At 45.5% G+C, this 21,722-nt stretch overlaps 1 long non-coding RNA gene across 2 annotated transcripts in view; it reads right to left on the minus strand.

Moving 5' to 3' along the window:
• LOC116738202 overlaps positions 1–20,089 on the minus strand; it is a 56,367-nt gene extending 36,278 nt beyond the window's left edge. Inside the window, exons 1-2 of one of the 2 annotated variants that reach the window (XR_004343880.1) lie at positions 19,952–20,089; positions 3,360–3,421 (exon numbers count right to left, since the gene is read on the minus strand). This is a non-coding gene — a long non-coding RNA (uncharacterized LOC116738202). Of the gene's footprint in view, positions 1–3,359; positions 3,422–10,166; positions 10,308–19,951 lie in introns of those variants that run through there. The other variant, XR_004343881.1, reaches the window with a different exon arrangement.
• Positions 20,090–21,722: the final 1,633 nt, after the last annotated feature.

Here is a 21,722-nt window from a genome sequence, read left to right on the forward strand (position 1 = left end):
GGCCTAGATGTAAACATGACGTCAATAACACCGAGCACCTCAGATTCAGAGAAATAGTGAAGCCGGGCAAAGGGTACTGGGTGGAGGTTGCAAGAGCTGACTTCAAGCCCTGACTTGGTACAACTGGTTTGGAGCTTGAGGAAAGTCATTCACCATCTCTGGGTCTCTTTTTCTTCCTTAGAACGAGAGCAGCCATGTGATGAGGCCAGATCCTTCCTGGGGTTGGCCTGGTGGCACACAGGAAACACCAGCAGAACGTTGTTAAGTTGTAATCACTCAAGCATGTCAGAGGTTTGTGCACCATGGTTTGTTCTAGAAGAGGATCGGTACTTTCTACCTCCACTTATAAAGGTAATCCATCGTCATTACAGAAATCTAAGAAAATCTACAATAACACAAAGGGAAAAGAAGGAGGTATATTATGATCCCACCCCTTTCAAAGGAGTTCTGTTCTAGAACTCTCCAGATACTGAACTCCACTACTTTGAAAATGAAAAGGAAGAGGAGAGGGTGGGGTCACTGCACTCCCCTTTGGTTGGTTTTTTTGTTTTTTTTTTTCTTTTTCACTTCCCTGTAGTGCAGCGAAGCTCTACAGACGTTGAGTCATAGGTAGAGTTCAAATAATTTTAACTCTGGCTATTTGACTTTGCAGCGGTGTCTTAACTTCTTTTCTTAATTTCTCTGTTAAATTGTGGTAAAACACACGTCATGCAAAATTTACTCTTTACCATTTTGAAGTATGCAGTTTAGTAATGTTAAGTATATTCACCCTGCTGTACAATCAATCTCCAGAACATTTTCAGCTTGCAAAAATTAAAACTCTATCTCTGCTAAATGACACCTCCCTGTTTACACCTCCCCACCTGCGGCCCCTGGCAACCACCATCTACTTTCTGTTTTATGAACTGGGCTATTCTAGACGCCTCGGAGACATGGAATCATACAACATGCGTCCTTTCGTGATTGGTTTAGTTCGCTTAGCTTAAGGTCTCCGAGGTTCGTCCAATGCTGTAGAAAGTGTTAGAATTCCTTTCCTTTTGAATAATATTCTAGTGTATGTATGTGTCACGTCTCATTTACCAATTCATCTGTTGATGGTCACTTAGGGCACTTTTATCTTTTGGCTATTGTGAACAAGGCTGCAGTGAACATGGGCGTACAGGTATCTCTTAGGGCCACCTGCCTTGTATCTCAGTGTCTTAACAATTTCTCTACTGTGCATCTCAAAGCTTTGGAAAGTTCCTCCTTCCGAGTAGAGGGTTATAAATTTCTACTTCGGGAGGCTAAATCCAGCCCTGATGGGCCAGAGAGACGTGTCTCCAAGGTGTCCTAGTTCCTTCCAGCACTTGACTGACTCCTAGGAGACTTGGGTCTGTAATTCCCCAACTCTACTTTCATAGGCCTGTGACCTCCCTACTCACTGGGACATTAACACAACAATAGTATCTTCCACGTGGAAGCATGTGACAGTTTACAAACCGTGTTTATCTGGACTGCCCCTCTCTGATTTTCACGGTCATACAAGGTGGGCACATGGGGATCAGTGCGTCTATTCCACACGAAGAAGGAGGAGCTCAGAAACACAGCCAGATTGGAGAAGAGCCAAAACCTAATCATGTGATCTGTCTCCTGCTTCTGTGACCCTTACACTCCACCACGTCTAGAAGTGATAGGGTGATGAGCTGGGCGTCGTATTGGGGAACTCCCCAGTCAAATAGATAGAGGGGATCAGAATGTCTCAGTCTTTTTAGTCGCTCATGATAAAACGTACAGGCACAGAGACAAATACTCGTGTGTGCATTTGCATGCGTGAGAAGAGAAAGAAGCACGCACTTAAAAGGTGGGAAAAAAGATAAATAATGCCTGATCAATTACAGACCAGTACCATCAAGTAAATCCTGGAGTTAATTAAATTCGTAGGTGTCCCTACTTAAAAGGATCTCTTACAGATTTATAACCTAGACTTTGTCAACAAGCTTAAACTATTAGCAAAAGAGAAATCGTTTTCTGTTACAAATGATGCATTGGCCTGTTGGGAAAAAAATCGCCACCTGAATAGAGCTTGCAGCATAGCCATGAAGAAGAGTTGGCGCTGGACAGAACGTAAATTATGGTAGCTCTGAAGATGGGACCTCTTCGAATCCCTCTGGAATTACAGGCTGCAAAAGGGATTTGGCCGCATCACTGCCGTGCCTGCTGCTGTTCGTCTCTGTTCTTCCGCTCCATTCACTGCAACTAGCCACTCACACGTAAATAAATAGCAACTTAATCAAAGCCTTTGTGCTAGTTTATTAAAATACTTGCATAATACTCCACTCTCTCTTCAGATCCTTCTCCCACAGCTTTTACGCAGAAGCAGTGACTTGTCTGTGTTTTCACATAAGCCCAGAAGCATCACTTCCCTTCTTGAATTGCTCCTGTACAATGGCAAGACTAACACCCTTTCAAAACAGTGACATCTGCAGATTCCTTGGTCTTCAGACAAAACGCTGTCCAAATTTCAGGAGTTTTCCCTGAGCATGACTCAGGGTTTTTCTATCTTATCTCAATCTCCAGTTGATTAGAGAACTTTTCCGGTCTTACAGCATGATTTGTGAGGGGTCCCTGTTGAGACGAAGTTGAATGTTCCAGATTAAGCATATTGTTCTGCATGAGAAATCACCAGGGCCTGCAGAATGCCTGTGAAATTAGCCGTGGATCTGCCTCGGATGTCTGACAGCAACGTCTGCCTCAAGGCCAGAGGAAGTCTAGACCGGTTGCCCCACGGGGCTATTTGGTAGTGTTTGGGGACATTTGGGGTTGTGGCAACTGGGGGAAAGAGGTGCCACTACATCTAGCCGGTCGAGGCCAGGGATGTTGCTAACCATCCTACAACGCACAGGACAGCCCCTCAACAAAGACGAATCCGATCGACATGTTTGCGGGGACTGCAAGAACCAAGTACCACAGCATGAGCACCTTGAACAACAAAAATGTGTTGTCTTGCAGTTCTGGAGTCTGCGTCAGTGCCTCTTAAGGGTGTGAGGGAAGCATCTGTTCCAGGCCTCTCTCCAGGGCTCGCAGATGTCCGTCTTCCTGTGTCTCTTCACGTTGTCTTCCCCGTGTGCATCTCTGTGTTTAAATTTCCCCTTTTTTGTAAGCCGCCAGTCATATCAGATTGGTTGGCCCTAATGACCTAATTTTAGCTTGATAACCTCTGTAAAGTCCCTATCTCTAAATAAGGTTGCCTTCTGAGGTACTAAGGGTTAGAAGAACTTCGACGTATGACTTGGGGGGAGGGGACGCAAGTCAACCCATAACGCAGCCTAAAGTGTCAACAACACTGAGTTTGAGACACTCTTGTGTAAATGGTGACTTACCTTCCCTGCCTGCTTTTTCTCCTCTCTGTCCTTAATTTGGCTGAATCTTTGGAATAACATACCTAGAAAAAAGATAAGAATTCTCATTTATCATCAGGATATAATCACCAGGCATTTAGGGATGGATACGTAGAAACATCACAATGGTTAGGTAAAAACTCCACTTCCGTGCCCCATCTAGCACCAAACAGACCCCTTTATTTTGCCACCTATTTTCCTTTTTTCTCTGGGTTCTTCCCCTTCGACTGGCTTTGGTTTTGAGGCCACTGGTCAGATGCCCATGGAATGCAGCCATCCGTGTCCTATATACAAAGAATGCTAGTAGAGGAAGCCTTCTGAAACAGTTTCAAGTTATGGGTAACTGAAATGCCTTTGCAGTACAGAGTAATGTTAAAATATGAGCCTCCAGTGAATCAGATGGGGGCTCGCATCCCACTGGGTCATTGTTGCTGTGTAACCTTTGGAAAGCTAATTAACCTCTTTAAATCTCCAACAGTTTCCTTCCTGGTAAAAGGGGGAGATAATAAGAATATCTGCACCACAGATAGAGCTGCAGTAGCGATTAAAGGAAATAATGCATCCAGTGAGATTAGCTTAATGCCCGGCACAGAGAATGTAGCCACTGAACATCAGCTGCAGAGGTCTGGTCCTTTCCTGCCAGTAAATGTCTCCTTCCATGGTACCCGGGCCATCATCAGTATTATTGGTATTATTATTTTTAATACATTGGAATTATTATTTTTAAAAGACATGAAAATGTCTCTGTGAATTCATTCCTTCACGCCGTGATGCCCGTGGTGCACTTTCCGTGCGCGGGGCACTGGGCATGCAAATGTGGGTAAGATCCATGCAATCTAGCAAAGGAGGGAAACAAGTAAATAATAACGGCTGTGCATGAAGTGCCATTATAGAACTATACATAACACTTTATGGGAACTTGAAGAAAGATTCATGGAAAAGGCCTTCGGGAAAATACAAAGGCCTTTGCAGAAAATATTTATAGAAACCTGAAGTCATCATGTTGATTCACCCAAATGCAACTCGGGATTTACACCAGCAGCTTTTTTAGAATCTATTATGACAAAATCATACCCCTTTAACACTACAAGGGTTTTTCAAATATTAAATGAAAAATGTAGAAGAGAAGAGAGAGAACATTTTTAACATTAACGGTTTGTTTCCGTGAAGAGAGAAATGAGAAAACATCTCATTTGATGATGATGAATTATTTCCAATATTCATGGGTGAACTAAGCAATTAAAAATTTGTAGTGTGTTCATTTCAGCCATAAAAAAATGAAAGATTAATCTGGGAAATCCCACTCATGTTACAAAGACAGTAGGAGTGGAAAATATAGGGACAGCTATTTCTAACAAAGTTGCTTTTAGTAAGAAAATATTTAGAACAAAAGAAATTGCTGAGTATAATATTTATGAAAGACAGCATCTGTTTTATTCACAACTGTTCTTACTGCTTAGGACTGTAGCACAAAGTAGATTCAGAAGAAGCTATTGAGTAAGTGGGTTGCTTATCAGTCAAAAGATAATAAATAATAAGATGAGTGGGAAAAAGTCAGCTTTCAAGATGTCTACATTAAAAAAGAGTTTGGAATGTCGTGTTGGAAATACCACGCACAGAGAATTTCCTTCTGACCTTTGGAGGCTCGCTTCAGATCATTAAATAATTAGTTTAGACTGACGTGTTGAGGGCCCACTGCTGCTGAGTCAGGGGAGGCACCCGTGAGAGAAAGGCTGCCCTGCTTTTATTTGTTTGTTTGTTTTTAAAGTTTATTTATTTATTTAAAGAGAGAGAGAGTGCGCGTTCAGGCAGAGGGAGAGGGAGAGAGAAAGAATCCCAAGCAGGTTCCACACCATCAGTGCAGAGCTCTAGGAGGGACTCGATCTCACACACTGTGCGATCATGACCTGAGCTGAAATCAAGAGTCAGATGCTTAACTGACTGAGCCACCTGGGCGCCCGTATTTGTTTATAGAAAGTATAGTTGGGGGCACCTGGGCGGCTCAGTCGGTTAAGCGTCTGACTTCTGCTCAGGTCATGATCTTGCAGTCCGTGAGTTCAAGCCCCGCATCAGGCTCTGTGCTGACGGCTCAGAGCCTGGAGACTGCTTTTCAGATCTGTGTCTCCCTCTCTCTCTTCCCCTCCCTTGCTCACGCTCTGTCTCTCTCTCTGTCTCTCAAAAATAAATAGACATAAAAAAAAAAGTACAGTTGAAAAGGGTTGCCCTGCTTTAGTGAGGAGGAGGTGGACAGGGACATGGAATCCAGCTGCGAGGAGTTAGGAATTGACTCCTGGAGAACTAACACATTTATTAAAATAAAAAGTCTTTCCCCCATCTATCCATTCATTCAATAATCACTCTTTAAGCACTTACAATATGCTAGGCACAAGGTTTGGGACCAGAAAGGAAACGTTGGATGAGATATAACCATAGCCCAAGAGCTTCAAGGTCTGGTTGAAGGTCACAGACATGTAAATAACAAGAGTAATCAAGTGTTAGAGATGTGATAGAAGCATGTGATGGTCCGGGTACCATGGAGGGAGACATTTACTGGCAGGAGAGGACCAGACCTCGGAAGTGGAAAAGCCCCCAGTCAACTCAGGCACCAGGAGAAAGACCCAGGAAGTGAGAAGAGAGAATTCAGAGCAGTTCTGGCCTCCCCTACGGGCCCCCCCCCCCCCCCCCACCTAGAAACCAAGGGAAACAGGGTGGGTTACTCAAATTACTGGAAGCTTAGTCTGCCAAAAAATAATTTGTAAAATCATCAGTTCATCAAATGTACCTTTCTACAAAACAAAAACAAAAACAAAACTTGCTTCTCTTAATTATTTATAAAGCATCGTAGGAAATTAATTTGTCTCCAATGGAACAGTTTTAGTAGTTTAGGAGGATTTCTGTAGTTTTTATTGACAAGGTTTCATTCTGTCATCATAGAGGCATTTAAAGAAATCGTCAAGTGTTTTTGAACTGTATTTCAAATTCAGAAATCATCCCGTAACCGAAATATCAGCGCTTGCTTCCTGCAAGAATTTTTCAGTTTGTACTGATTTCTTTCATGCCATTTTGGTTTTGCAAAACATTTCAGCAGTTTTGTGATGATTCTGCCAATTTCTCAAGTATGTTGTCAACCCAACTTCTCCAACAATTTAACAATTCAAGTCTACTGGGTGATGTGATTGTTCCTGTAGCTTGCAGTTTATTTCTCTCCAGCATTTTAGGATTTTATATTTTGTGTTTACAGTCAGTGAATATCAAAGTTGAGGCACTGGTCATAGAAATCATTATGATACAATCTTCTGGGCTGCCTCACTTCCTTTCTGCTGCCTTGGTTTGTTTTGTCTCAATTGATTCTTCTTAGAAATTTAAAATGCCATCATTTTTTTGTAGGGTAGTTTGGACTACCGCTCATTTTTTTGCTCTCAAATTTAAATTTAAATACAACTGTATCTGCAGATTCTTCCCGAAAATCCCCAGCTAAAACTTCATCCCTTTATCTTAAGCCTTTACAGTTTTAATCTAATTTGACTTAATGTAACATAATTACGTTTTAATTGCTGGAAGTTCAAAATTAACATTCACGTGCTATTTGAGGAATTGACAAAGAATACTAAGCATTGAAGAATAGAAAAATGACATTCAGATCATTAAAAAAGACAATCTTTTGGGGCACGTGGGTGGCTCAGTGGGTTGGGCATTCAACTCCTGATCTTGGCTCAGGTCATGATTTCACAGTTCATGAGATCGAGCCCCTGTGTTGGGCTCTGTACTGACAGCACAGAGCCTGCTTGGGATTCTCTTTCTCGGTCTCTGCCCCTCTTCGGCTTATGCTCATGTTCGGTCTCTCTCTCTCTCAAAATAAATAAATAAACTTAAAAAAAATAAAAAAGACAATCTTTTGAATAGTAATAAAATTTAAAAGTTAGATAAATTGGTCATTGGGAAATTGAAATGCAGTGAATTGGTCTTAAGCCAATTTAGCGTAAAATGTCTTGGGGACTCCATTCTGTTCTTAATCCATAGTCAGCTTTTTCTCTCACTCTTCTACTAATGATTAAAGAGGGGGTGGGTAGGCAGAATAACAGAAGATAATCCCAAATATGTCCACATCCTAATCCCTAGAAGCTGTGAATCTTGCCTTCCTTGGCAAATGGGACTTCACAGATGTGATTAAATTCTGAACCCTGAGATAGGGAGATAATCCTGGTTTATCTGAATGGGCCCGATGTCATCACAATATCCTTATAACGCGGAGGCAGGAGGGGGGAGTCAAAGGAAAAGCCAATGAGATGAGGAAGCAGAGATTGGAGCCATGCACTTTGAAGATGAAGGAAGGAGCCACAGGCCAAGGAATCCAGGCGGCCACCACAAACTGGACGGGCAAGGAAACAGATTCTCCCCTCGGCGCCTCCAGATTCTCCCCTCATGCCTTGACTTTGGCCCAGTGAAACCAGCTTAGGACCTCTGACCTCCAGAACTATAAGAGGACAAATTTATGTTGTTGTAAGTCACAGAATTTGTTGTAATTTGTTACAGCAGCAATGGGAAAGTAACACAGGGTGCTGTTGACTCCCCCTCTCATTAGTTCTTCATCCTGTTCCCACACGGGGTTTTACAGCCAGACATTTGGCCCACCAGGGCCATCTCTAGGGAGAAGACCAGCAGCGCCCTGGCTGGACCTTTGTGAGACCATTTTCCCCCAACCGCTTTCCTGGCCCCTGTATATCCGCCCGGAACCAAGGTGCAGAGCCATTGATGTTGTTTTCGTGTTGTCCTAAGAAGTCACCGAAACACATTATGAAATTATCTCCATTAACCTGACCCAAAGGACACACTGTGCCCTAGCCTTCCCATCCTATTTTCCATCTCCAGCCACGCCTAGCTACATTTTCCCGTAAATCTTACCAGCCAGTATGTGGCCCAGCTATAAGAGCTAAATGATTCAGATACAATATGGGCAGCATTACAAAAAGCTCCCGATTTGCACACACACCCCTATAAAGCTTAGCTCTACAGATTTCCCCATTTTTCCCGAAATAGCTCTTTATCTTCCCAGCAGTCCCATTAGGCAGGTGGACAGCGTGTAGACCCAGCAGATCCATGAGGTTAAATGACACCCCCGAGGCCTGATAGTTAGGGACAGATTAGGGGCTCAGACTCAAGTCTCATGACTAGCTCTGGCTTAGTTAGCATCTGTGACTTCTGGAGCAGGCACCAACACGCAGGTGGCAATAGGTAAAATTCAGTGGCGCTGCTACCAGAAGAAATACAACCCCACCTGCTGGTTCCAGCTTGAAATGCCTCCGTTAGAACTTGATCCCTTCTCAAAGTGCAAATGGCATGGAGGGGAGCTTTGCAGGGCCCCCGGGCTCATTCCAGTCCCAGAGCCCACAGGTTATTTTAGGACTCAGGTAAATTGCTGCACCTGATCCCCCAGGCTTCGGGGAAAGTCCAGGATTTCCAGTAATAGCCACCATTCGCTCTGCCAGGCTACAGCAGGCTCTTGTTCTGGGAATTCTGGGACCTGGCCACTGCAGTGAACATGAATTGTGTGGGGATCCCTTAAAGTTTGAGGATGTGAGAGGAAGGGTTGTATCTTGAGAGGCTGGAGAATAGCAAAACCCGAGATTCCCCGGCCTCTTCACCTTTCAGAGAAGCTGAGATTTCTAAATTGCAAGAACCCAGAGTCCTGTTTTCTCACAGAGAGAGCTAAGAGGGAGTTCCTAAGACTGACTGAGGGAACTGAGAGTCCCTAAGACTGACAGAGCTAGCATTTTCTGTCTGCTGAGTGGGCCGACGACACTGAGACCAAGGGGTTGTCGGCTTCAGAATGTGTGCAGAAAGATGTGCACCCTCTGGAGGATCCCTTGAAGACAGGGGCAGAGGGGGCAGAGGGGGAAGAGAAGGAAAACCCCACCAGAGAAAGAGTCTATAAAAAAAACGTTATTAGAGAAAAATCCCAGCATTTTGAAAGAAGGATCCTATAAAACTCTTGTACTCTTTGTTTAAATTGTGGTAAACTACATATAATAAAATTTACCACCTTAACCATTTAAAAAAAAAGTTCTTTACTGTTTATTTATTTTTGAGAGAGAGGCAGAGTGTGAGCAGGGAGGGACAGAGAGAGAGAGAGAGGGAGACACAGAATCCGAAGCAGGCTCCAGGCTCTGAGCCGTCAGCACAGAACCCGACGTGGGGCTCGAACTCACGAACTGTGAGATCATGACCTGAGCAGAAGGCGGACGCTTAACCGGCTGAGCCTCCCAGGCGCCCCCACCTTTTTCAAGCGTACAGCTCAGTGGCATTAAATATATTCACCTTGGTGAACAATTGTCGTGACTATCCATCTCCGGAACTTTTCAATCATCCCAGGCTGAACTTCTGTTCCCATTGAACAATAACTCCCCATTCCTCCCACCTTCCAGCCCCTGCCAACCACCATTCCTCTTTCTGTCTCTACGAGTTTGACTGTGGTAGGAAGCTCATGTTAGTGGAATCATACAGTATTTGTCCTTTGGCGTGTGGCTCATTTAGCTTAACATGATATCTTCAAGGTTCGACCCCATTATAGCACGTGTCAGAATTTCCTTCCTTTTTAGGGCTGAGGTACATACCACATTTTGCTCATCCATTCATCCATCAATGCACGTTAGGGTTGTTTCCACCTTTTGGCGATTGCGAATAACACTGCTATTTCAAAATTTGGAAAAGTGAAGAAATCTTACTTACGCAGTGAGTGTGGAAACTCATGCCAGAAAAATCCCATTGTAAAATGCATGTGAAAATACATACCTCTGTGTGTCACGAGTGCCGGAAAGTTTGTACACGAACTCAGTCCTTACTCAACATCAAAAAACAAAAGCTGGGGAGACGCCCTTTAAATGTAATCACTGTGGAAAACCCTTTAGGCAGAACCTGTACCTTATTGGAAATCAGAGAAATCTCAGGACAGAGAATCCATTTAAAAGCGTGAATAAGGGAAATGGTCAATTACAAGCCACACCCTCAACACGAGGGACTAGATGGCAGAGCAATAGCTTATTTCTTGAAGAGGATGGCAACGCCAGTAACCATAGGGCAGATCATCACACACACGCAGTAAATGTGAGGAAGCCTTTGATCACGCAGACGGATCTACGCGTGACCCAGGCAACAAAACCACTCCCTAGCACACATTGCAATAGATACCACAAAATCCACAACAAAGAGAAACCTTTAGAAATGCAGCAGTTATGGGAAATCCCTTATTTGGAGATTCAAATTTTATTGCCTACCAGAGTATATGGAAGCAATGGTCTGTGTGAGAAAGCAAGGGTTCTTCCATGTGGCTTACATAGTAGTGGATCTTATAATGGAGAAAATGTGCAGGAAAGAAAGAGAAAGAGGGAGAGAGGGAGAGAGGGAGGGAGGGAGGGAGAAAGAAAGAAAGAAAGAAAGAAGAAAGAAAGAGAAAGGAAGGAAGGAAGGAAGGAAGGAAGGAAGGAAGGAAGGAAGGAAAGGAAAAGAAAAGGAAAAAAGGAAAAAGAAAGGGAGAAAATGGACTTTTGAACAGGACATAGCACAAAGCTATTCTCTGCTCTGTAGTGCAAAGGTGTTACGGGCAGATTCACAGGGGCCAGCATCAGAGATCACGGACACTGGAGCCCCAAGGGAGAGAGAAGGATGGGCAAAGGGGACGCGGGCGCCCCCTCCTCCCACATTTGAGGGTCTGACAGAGAGGTAGCTGCAGATCAGTTAAGATCAGACCAGAGCTGGGCCGGTGACGGGTCCCTCTGCTGGGGTCTTTGCTGATGTGCGGCTCCTCCTTTGGGCTGTCCTTACACACCCACACCCTGGCGGACGGTGCTCCCCAGCAACAGTGAAGGAGGTCAGCCACTGTTCTAGGCAGACTGAGGACTGAAACCACAGAAGGCTGAAGGGCTGTGGCTTTCCCCAGGTCTAAGAGGACCCCTGTACAATGCCTGTCAGCTTGACTGAAAGAAGGATGCCTATTCCAGCAAAAGTATACCATTTTTCTTTCCTCCTCACTCTCATCTATGTGCAGGGAGGTCCTGGGTACATCGTGGTGACCCAGGACGTGAATCTGGCCTTCCATTCCTCCTCCCTCCCTGCCTGCCATGATTGCCCTTCTATTTCCCATCCAGCCTCTCCCACCTTCTGAGGGTGTGGTCCTCTAATAAAGCTAGTCTGATGAACAAGTCAGGGCTCCCTGGCAACCATACATCCGTGTCCTCAACAAATGGCTAAAACTGCCAGCTCCCGGCTGGGTTAGAAGGCAAGGAGGGTCCAGAGGCATGAGTCAGAACTCCTGGCCCCACCACATGGAAGAGGCCTGACTTAGACAAGTTCTTTCTAAACCTCGGTTGCCTGATCTGTGAAATGGGCATCGGTTAAACCGTGCCCCCTTTCTAGGGTGGTTCTGAGAACCAGAGAAGACAGGGCACACCATTCTTTAGCTCAGTGAGGGCCACATAAGGAAGGCCCTTCATAAGCAGCAATGAACCAGACAGGTGTGTACAAATGCAAAGCTTCACAATATATTCACAACAGGAGGATTCACAACACTGATAAAGTGTAAGGCATTACCAATATTGTTCTCAAGTAGAAATTTTAGTCACAGAGCAAGTGGGAGACATATTTTAGGGTATGTGACTCCTAGAGCTCATTAGACCTCTCATTCTGTGGAGCATCACTTGGTCCCCATCTGTGAGTAAACTTATCTTATATCCACCTATCCTATGTCTTTGGGTCCCCACAGAGTCTCAAAGGTTAAAAACATGCATGCGTTGGGGCGCCTGGGTGACTTAGTCGGTTGAGCGTCCGACTTCAGCTCAGGTCATGATCTCGTGGTTTGTGGGTTCGAGCCCCATGTCGGGGTCTGTGCTGACAGCTCAGCCTGGAGCCCGCTTCAGATTCTGTGTCTCTCTCTCTCTCTCTGCCCCTTCTCTGCTCATGCTCTCTGTCTCTCAATAATAAATTAGTGTTAAAAAAAATGTTAAAAAAGAAAACAAAACATGCATGTGTATTCTCTGAAAGGAAAGTACTGTCCATGACTTCATTTTTACGAGTCAACTTGCTTGGGCCCTCATCGACTTGTCAATTTCTGATTTTGCTAGCACAATATAGAATTTCTTTTTTCAATGTGATCTTATTTCTCAGTCTGTCCTGAGGAAATGTGAAAATACTAGTTATACAAGAGAAAGAGAAATAACCATCAGGGCAGAGATGACAAAGAGCCCAGGGACTCAAGTCAGGGCTTCGCGTGGAGACCCAAAGAGGAGGGAGGCAGGTGGTAGTCAGAGAAGCAGCAGACTGGCGGCTGGCCAAGGTGCGGACTCCCAGGGAGTCTGTCAATCCCCCCATTGTGTCATTTCCTCAGCATTTCTGTGTCTTCTTAAGGCAAGGATGCATATTTCATCTCATCTTTTATTTTCTTTATGGTTTAATTATGAGAAGAAGAGAAATCTAGGCATGAAGAAGGGTTCTGTTTCCCCCCCCAAGTGCTACATCCGTTAGAGGTTGCATGTAAGTGAATTAATCCCCAAAAATATCTGAGGGGGAAGGCACATATTGTTCTTGGGTTTAGTCACCAGAGATTGCCAGGGCCTCATTCCAGCGTCCTATCCCTGGTTGAAAAATAAGTACTCAACCAGCAATGGATGCCAACACTTAAACAATGAAGAGGAAGTCTAATCTGAAAGGATTCTTTTTCTATTCCCAAATACCACTGCTTACACAATGTAGGAGTCTACTTATGATTCCTTAAGTTACACACACACACACACACACACACGCACACACGTACACATTGGTCCAGGAAATATTTACCTTACTACAGTTGAACTGGTAAGTATTGGAATAAATATATAAATAAGCAATTTAGTCCTTTTGGCAAGGAGAAAATTTATCCAATAAATATATTTTGTTAAACTATTTGGTTTACACCATAGTAAAATTGTCTTGGAACACAGGGAGGAACAACTTTTAAGAAAATTCCGGGAACAACTCGTGCATATGAATCACCATAATAAAAACATGGTTAATATAATATAAAAATATTAATATGGACACCAGTATGAGTTGGTATGTGTACTAAGGCTTTCTTCCTCCTTCTAGTCACAAAAAGTTTTCCAATAGCCAGACCTACCACCCTCTTCCCTCCCCTCCCCCCCTCCCCCTTTCTCAAGAAAATTTCCTCTTCCTCATTTGTTTGGACTTTTGTGATACCAAACATAGGAAGGGGTGGGGGAGGAGAGGAACTGAAGGGGCAGGAGGTCAAGGGGAGGTTTTGGGCCTGGGGATTGAGTGGATGCACTTTGCAAGGCAAGCACAGTATACGGAGAAGGCTGATGGGAAAGAACAGAAACAGGATTTCATCCTGAGGCACCATGTTGCTGTTCACTCCATTCTTCTGTCTCTCCCCAGGTGATATCAACACTGCCCCCTGACCGCCCATAGAGTTAAAAATCATCCTCATTCTGATGATCCCTAAATTTGCAACTCGAACTTTGACTACTCCCCCCGCTCCCACCCAGCTCCAGACCCACTTAGATTGTAAGAAGTATCTCAAAACCTATCTTAGCCAAAACAAGACAGCTGATTAACATTTCCCCCAAATTTGTGTCTCCCCCAGTCTTCCCCAGCTCAGTAATTAGCAGCAACCCGGTTTTCAAGTGGGACCTAAAGGATCATCCTTGATGCCTCCCTTTTCCTGTCCACACTTGTAATCACTCCTTCAGGGAGTCCTCTCAGGTGTCCCTTCAAATAAATCAAAATGGCACTGGAGGAGTTGGTGGCATCGGAGGAGTAGAATCGGGACAGCGTTCATGCAAATCTGGGTTCTCCTTTCATTGTTTGTTTCTGCCCGAGGCCACCGTCTGCCTGATCCCAGGTCTACCAGCCTTTAGACCAGACTGTCTGCCCTTTCTTCTCCTCTACTCGCCTCGCTATCAGGTCCAGAACTTTGTCTTTACAAATAAATTGTTGAGCAAGAGTCCAGGTACAAAAGAATGCATACCGTATGCCTGTATTCCTCTAGCAATTCTCAAGCAGGCAAACTACCATCATGGTAGTGATCCATGATGGGGGGCGGGGGGACAGAGGGGGATGGTGACTGGAAGGAATTTCCAGGGGGCTTTCAGTGAGCTGGTCTTTTTGTTTCTTGGTCCAGACACTGTAACACGAATGTGTTCACTTCAGGAAAATTCTTTGCATTTGTGTTCCTCTCTGAATGAGCAGAGATATACTTCAATAAAAAGTTTACTTCAACAAAAATGTTATCGAGACATTTGGAGAAGATTAAACAATTACTTCTGAACCAAAGATGTTCGTCAAACATCAAGGCGTCTGCCTACTGAAGATATATGACTTAATCCTTGGTGCCCAAAGAGATTCCAAAATGCATCCTCGTTCGCCAACAAATGAACCTTTCCTCCCATAATACAAAATCACTCATGTTCTTAATTCGACTAAAAGAAAAAAAAATAGGAATCAATCACTGCTAAATTTCAAAGACTTATTAGAACATCTGAAATGTGAGCAATGTTACAAAAACTTGGGTAGGGACCATCTGGGATAGATAACGTGATGCATGTAACAGAAGCCAGTGCTCCGCTGAGCCTGTCAAAATTATCCTGAGACTCCCACTGAATCAGACTGTCCTCTTTCTTTAAAGACCCTAGCAGAGCAACTGTGTCTTACCATATGTCTACCTTCCTTTTTTTTTTTTTTTTTTCCTGATTGTCTAAAATGGGAAGGATGGAACCCAGAGGAACTCTGGCCAGATGTTCACTGCCCTCCTTGCAGACAGCTCCTGCTGACATCCCTAGGCTCCTCTGCCAAAGGTGGGAACCTGTCTGGGTTGCCAGTGACAACAATGGAACCCCTGCTGGTGCCATTTGAAAAGGCCAGGACAACGCCCCGCATAAATAGCCCCCCACCAGCCTGCCACAGGTACTGAGATCCCATCATCAGTACTTCCTGGCCTCTGCAGCCCCTCTCCACTCCACCCTCTGCCAGCACTCACTAGATCTTTCACTCCGGGCTCAGAAGGGCCCGGCTATCAGTTCTCAGGGCATATTGTGACCTGAGGCAGTGCCAAGTTACCCAACTTGTAACCTAAACTATTCTCAAAGCATCTGCAAGGCAGAGGAGAAAAAAATGGGGAGTTTTATGGTTGATTCATTCACTCAGTTAAGTACTTAAGGAGCACCACTTCGTCAGGCACTGTTCTCAGCCCTAGAAGCACAGCAGTGAGTTTATACCATTAAATTTTAGTGACAGACAACAAACAAAACAGATAAACACATTATATAGTATATTAGAAAGTGAGGGGCGCCTGGGTGGCTCAGTCAGTGAAGCGTCCGACTTCGGCTCAGGTCACGATCTCGCGGTCCGTAGGCTTGAGCCCCGCGTCGGGCTCTGTGCTGACAGCTCGGAGCCTGGAGCCTGTTTCAGATTCTGTTTCTCCCTCTCTCTCCGTCCCTCCCCCACTCACACTCTGTGTCTCTCTCTGTTTCAAAAATAAACATTAAAACAATTTTTTTTTTTAAAAAAGAAAGTGATGAAATGTAATGAGGAAGAGGATGGAGAGAGCAGAGTAGGAAGAAGCCAGGAACTGGAGAATGGTCACAAATAATGCTGATTTTTTTCTTAAAAAGTACTGATGTGGTCATCATAAGGAAAATCAGAATTTCGTCAGACCTCCACACACTTATGATCAGGTTCAGTATTGTTGTATTTTGAATTCCATGTAGGGGTGGAAAAAGTGAGCATTTGGAGTCCCTAACCTGTCCCTGACCTGAGGCAGGGGTATTAAGTGTGCTCACTAGCCTCAGTCTGAGCTCAGTGTGGTCACCGCTGTCCGCCTAGGCCCTTGAGTCCCAGTTCTGATCATCGGCATCCACCTGATGGTGGACAGACCACAGCCCTCCACTACGGCCCTGTGACTCGTCTGGATCTTCAAACGCCCTGACTCTGAACACCTGTTCTGATGGTCTTTCTGAGTCCCATCCTCCCCCGATGTTCCAATGCTTATGGCCTGTTTTCTCCCTCTTCTTCAGCTAGTCTGGTTTTGGAAACCTGGGGGCAGGGTTGTGCCCTTGTCCTTGACAGTAGCCATCCCCAAAGTCTAAAAACTCCTCTGGAGTCCAGTCCAGAATGAGGCACCTTGAGGTTGCACAGCCCAGTCCCTCAGCCTGCCTGACTATCCTTTCACGGACATCCACTGATCACTGCCCATGTTAGGACAAACCTTCTGTTCCGCGGTCCTTCAGGTATGGGAGCAGAGTTTGTCACACCCTGAGAGACTAACTGCTCCTTGAAGCACTCCTTAGCTGGCCTAGACTCTGGCTTCCTTCCACCTTCACACCTGTGAGAAAATCTAATTTAAGACCCAGGCCTCCTCTCCAACAGCTGGCCCTTTCAAGTGCACATGTACACTATCATTCATTTCCTTGAGTCACCCCCTCCCCCGCCAGTGGTTTTTTTTTTTTTTTTACAGCTTTATTTAAGAATAATTGACATTTACTGATTTTTTTAGTAAATTAAGAGTTGTGCACCCATCACTACATTCCAGCATTAGAATATTCCCAGCACCCTCAAAAAGATCCCTCATTTGCAATCTATCCCCACCCCCAGCCCCAGGCAACCACTAACCTACTTTCTGTCTCTACAGATTTGCCTTTTCTGGACGTTTTATGTAGATAGAATCATATCATATGTGGTCATTTGCACCTCGCCTCTGTCCCTTAGCGGACTGTTTCTGAGGTTTATCCATGTCGTGGATGTTTCAGGGGTTCAGTCCTTTTTATGGCACAGATACGCCGTGTTTTACTTCTCCGCTCACCCGTCGATGGACATTTGCACTGTCTCGAGATCTGAATAATACGGCTCCATGAACATTCACGACCAGTCTTTGCATGCACACGTTTTCGTTTCTCTTCAGATTTTTTTTGTGTGAAAATCCTCTTCCAAATATAAATAGAAGTAGTCCATGACGGGTTGGCTTAAATTCCTACAGCTTAAGAACTGGGGGGGACGTCAGGGAGGAGAAAAGGGTAGATGGGAAAGGAGAGAGAGCAGTGGATTTGTCTCCCTAGGAGGAAAAGAGGGAAGGCAGAGGCAATCACGCTCCCACTCGTATGTTTTGCTCAGTAGTTTGGACGGAAGTAAAGTGGCCTCTGGGGGACTGTAGCTCCAGGCAATCATAACATTTCGTGAAAAAGCCAATCCATTGCTGAGATATCTTCAAATACATGAACCGTCCGCCTGTGTTGATTGCAGACCTGGGTGTCATCCTTGACTTCTCTTTCAAGAGAACTCCTTGAAAGACTTCTCGTTCTTTCTCCAACAGGTTCAATCTCTCTCAAATGCCCTCCATTCCATGCCTTCACTCTAGTTCAGGCCCTTATCCTTTCTTGTTTTGTTTGTTCTTATCTCCTTGTTTCCTCACTGAATCCTGTCCATACCATTCTCTGCACACTTCCGGAATAGTCTGTCACTCTCCTGACCAAACTGATCAAGATCTCAACACCCCGGCTTGTGTCTCAGCTTCACCTCTCACCAGCAGCACCCCCCCTTCCTTCCCCTAAACCCACACTTTACACTCAGCCTTTCTCAAATACATTGTCTCCCAAATATCCTGCTTCTCCTTGCAGGCTTTTGAAACTGCCTCTGCCTGACGCTTTTTCCTCCTTGACCTGCCCGGCTACTGCCCTTCCTCAGGTCTCATCCAAGGCACCACTCGTCTCTGGAGGCCCCCTATGGCCCGCACAGAATTGGGGCAGGCACCCAGAAGTCATCTTGCCTCGTTGTCACATCTGTCACCTGGTGCACCAGTCCATTTATATGTCCTTCCTCCCCTCTAGATCAGAAGTCTCCTGAAGACCAAGGCAATGACCTCTTCACCATGCAGCCATCTTGGGCTCCGGTATGGTACATATTTATTGAAAAATATCACCAAATGTCAAAAAGAGAGAGAGAGAGAGAGAGATGTCCAGAAGAAAGCACTGGAAGGAAAGCATGGAACCATCCACTTTTTTGTGTCTTTATTAATCCAAAAATGTTATTCACACACATAGGAAGAATGGCAACGACTTCAAGACGGCAGCTATTGGATCAGCTGTGAGAGTGGAGCAGCATGTGAGTATCTAGGGCTGGTTCCACCGCTCAAGAGCCGGGGCACTTGGTGCAATTTACTCTGCCTCTCTCCATCTGTCCAAAGAGCTGCTTCTCTCACAGGACTATTGGGTGAACCCGGTAGGTGAATGCGGATTGTGGCGTTTTCAAATTACAGGATAATTTATAAATATAAGCAATTACTACATACTTCTATTCCTCTACTTTTTCAAAATAAACCTTTGCTGTCTTAGAAATTGCACTTACGATAATTTTATTACTGAGATGAAATTATAAAATAATTCCTTGCATTAGCCTCGTATTTCGACTCTTCAAAGTACTTTCACGTCCATTATCTCATTTGATCTTCGTAAATGAGATGGGGAAAGTAGCAATTAGCATCTTCATTTTATAATTAGTGAAACTGAGACCCAGAGATGAGGCGACTTACCCGACAGAAGCTATTGTAAGCTTCTGAGAAGGGACCCGGTCTTCCGCTTCCTCATTAGGTTCTGCAGCTGCCATATCAGACTTCTGAGGGTTTCAACTCTGAAATGTTTCCTCTCCCACAACCCCAAACAACACACACACCCACACGTACACATGTGCACACACACTCCAACCCCTAGGCAATCGCTGTCAGCTTCACACAAAATTTCATCCAAGAAAATCCAGGGAGGTTGAGACAGAAACACATCTCAGACTCCCCGGCAGTCGGGCAAAGCACAACACTTGTTTCTACATAAAAAGAAACCTCTCATTTCAGGAGCCAATGGCTGGGGGGTGGGGGGGGGATCAACCGAACTTCTGCATGGAGATAATAAAAATATCTCCTGTTATTCCCTCAAGACAGAGTGTAGATGTGCTACCTGTTAATTTACTGTCGATTTCTTCATTTTTATGTAATCTCCTCTAGTCAAGGTAGATTTAATTCCATTTTCATCTTATGTACTTCCTTTCAAAGCTCGGTGATTTCTTTTCTATTTTTATTCATTCCTTTTGCTTCCTATCAATTTTCATATCGAGTTCCATTTGGCAAGGGGTAGTAATAAAAATATTCCTCATGCTCTAATGTTTAAATTTGCCATCGCACTTTAAGGGGGTTCTCTTTAAGGGAGAACGTCAGCCCTTCACCGGGCGCAGCTCCCGGGCTTACAGGGGGCAGGAGCGCCGCGTCCCGAACGGTTCTGCACTGTGGTCCGAAATTCTCTTCTTCTGGCATTTTCTTTTCTTTTTTTTATTTATTTTTGAGACAGAGAGAGACAGAGCATGAACGGGGGAGGTTCAGAGAGAGGGGGACACAGAATCCAAAACAGGCTCCAGGCTCTGAGCTGTCAGCACAGAGCCCGACGTGGGGCTCGAACTCACGACCGTGAGATCGTGACCTGAGCCGAAGTCGGACGCTTAACCGACTGAGCCACCCAGGCGCCCCTGGCATTTTCTATTTACTGAGCACCTACCGTGTGCGGGGCACTCTGCATGCGGGGTAATCCGAGTCAGATGGGAGGTGAAAGAAGACAGCAACAGACTAACAGCTGTTTGTGACGGCAGCACAGGTGTCCTGAGGAAGGCGCCCCCCTGCCGTGCGGAGGAGGTGGCAGACGGCGGCAGACACCAGCCGTTGCAAACCGTGTGCTTTTCTGCCCACCTAGATGCAAAGGCGGGGTGTGGCACACTGGGACCGTTCTGCAGCGGCTGGCCATGGGACGTAGCAAATACTCTACAGACAAGCGTCTCTGGTGTGCTTGTCCAGGAGCCTGGCCCTGCAGTGGGTCCTGGAGATGTTAAGGGGAGGGGAGTGCTAATACCATTGGAGACCACAGACACGGGTTACAGACTTTCCATCTTCCCAACTTGTCAGCCCACCTCTCGTTCCCCGGGGGTCTGAAGAGAGCAGGGTGGCTCAGAGTAAGGCTCTGGAGCCAGGATGCTCTGGTTCAAATCCCAGCTCTGGGCCACTGGGTGAGTTACTTGACCCCTGTAATTGAGTTCCCTCAGCTGCACAGTAAAGGGGGATCCTTATGAGGACTAACCAAGTGAGTCGCTACAAGCAATGCTTAGAACCGCACCTGGCACAGCGAGTATCCGTTATCACGATGCGTGTTTGGTATCCCGAGGATCCCCGGCTTTGGTTTTTCAAGAAGCAGAACCCACAGGTTCTGTGGCCCCGGTTCACCCTTTCCGGGATGCCCCGGTGGACCTGGTGCGGTGGTTGACGGCAGCAGGTGTGATGCAGCTGGGACCCAATTTTAGCCGTGCCGACATAACTGCCCCACCCGGCGGCTGCCCCCCACCTCTAACTGCCTTACAACTTCTCCGTCCCCACCCAAGCCCCTTCCTCCCATTGGGAAGGGAAGCGGCACTTGTCTGAGTAAGTTTCCGGTTCGTGTGGTTACTAAGCACAGGACAGGGTAACTGCCTCACAGAAAACACCCGTGACAGAGTCATGAGGTCAGGGTGGTGGTGACTTTAGAGCAATTGACTCAAAACCCTACAGCCGGCAAGAGCCAGAGGAGAAATTGGACGCCACACCTGTCCTGCTTCCAGTGTCTGCTCTCTCCATGCTTCATCATAGTTCAAGTGTTGTGAGAAGGCACACACATATGTCCCTGCACCCCGGGAATAGACTTAAGATCCGCTGTGATCCTACTGCACCTGTATATGATGCAGGAGTGGTGAGGGGTGTTCAGGGAATCATTGCCCCCAGGTACAACTAGGAAAGGGTCACAAAATAACATCGTTTCCTACTTTATCACCCACCCGTATACCACAAACGCTCCTCTCAGGTTTAGTTATCTAGTCACTCTTTCATTCGACAAGCAAGTGTTAGCACCTACTATGTGCCAGGCACTATTTTAGACACTGGGCTGAGTAGCAGTGAACAAATGAGGCAAACTAATCACAGTTGGGCTTTACATTTTATCAGTGTACAGGTAGAGGAGACGGACGCTAAACAAGTAAATACATAAGCAGGCGAGTTAATTTAAGATTGTGATGTATGCGGGGCGCCTGGGTGGCTCAGTCGGTCTAGCATTCGACGTCGGCTCAGGTCATGATCTCATGGTTCGTGAGTTCGAGCCCCGCGTCGGGCTCTGTGCTGACAGCTCAGAGCCTGGAGCCTGCTTCAGAGTCTGTGTCTCCCTCTCTCTCTGCCCCTCCCCCACTCACGCTCTGTCTTTCTCTCTCTCAAAAATACATAAACATTAAAAAAAATTTTTTTAAAGATTGTGA

Source organism: Lynx canadensis, chromosome B4 (assembly GCF_007474595.2).
Source record: "Lynx canadensis isolate LIC74 chromosome B4, mLynCan4.pri.v2, whole genome shotgun sequence".
Taxonomy (NCBI): Eukaryota; Metazoa; Chordata; class Mammalia; order Carnivora; family Felidae; genus Lynx; species Lynx canadensis.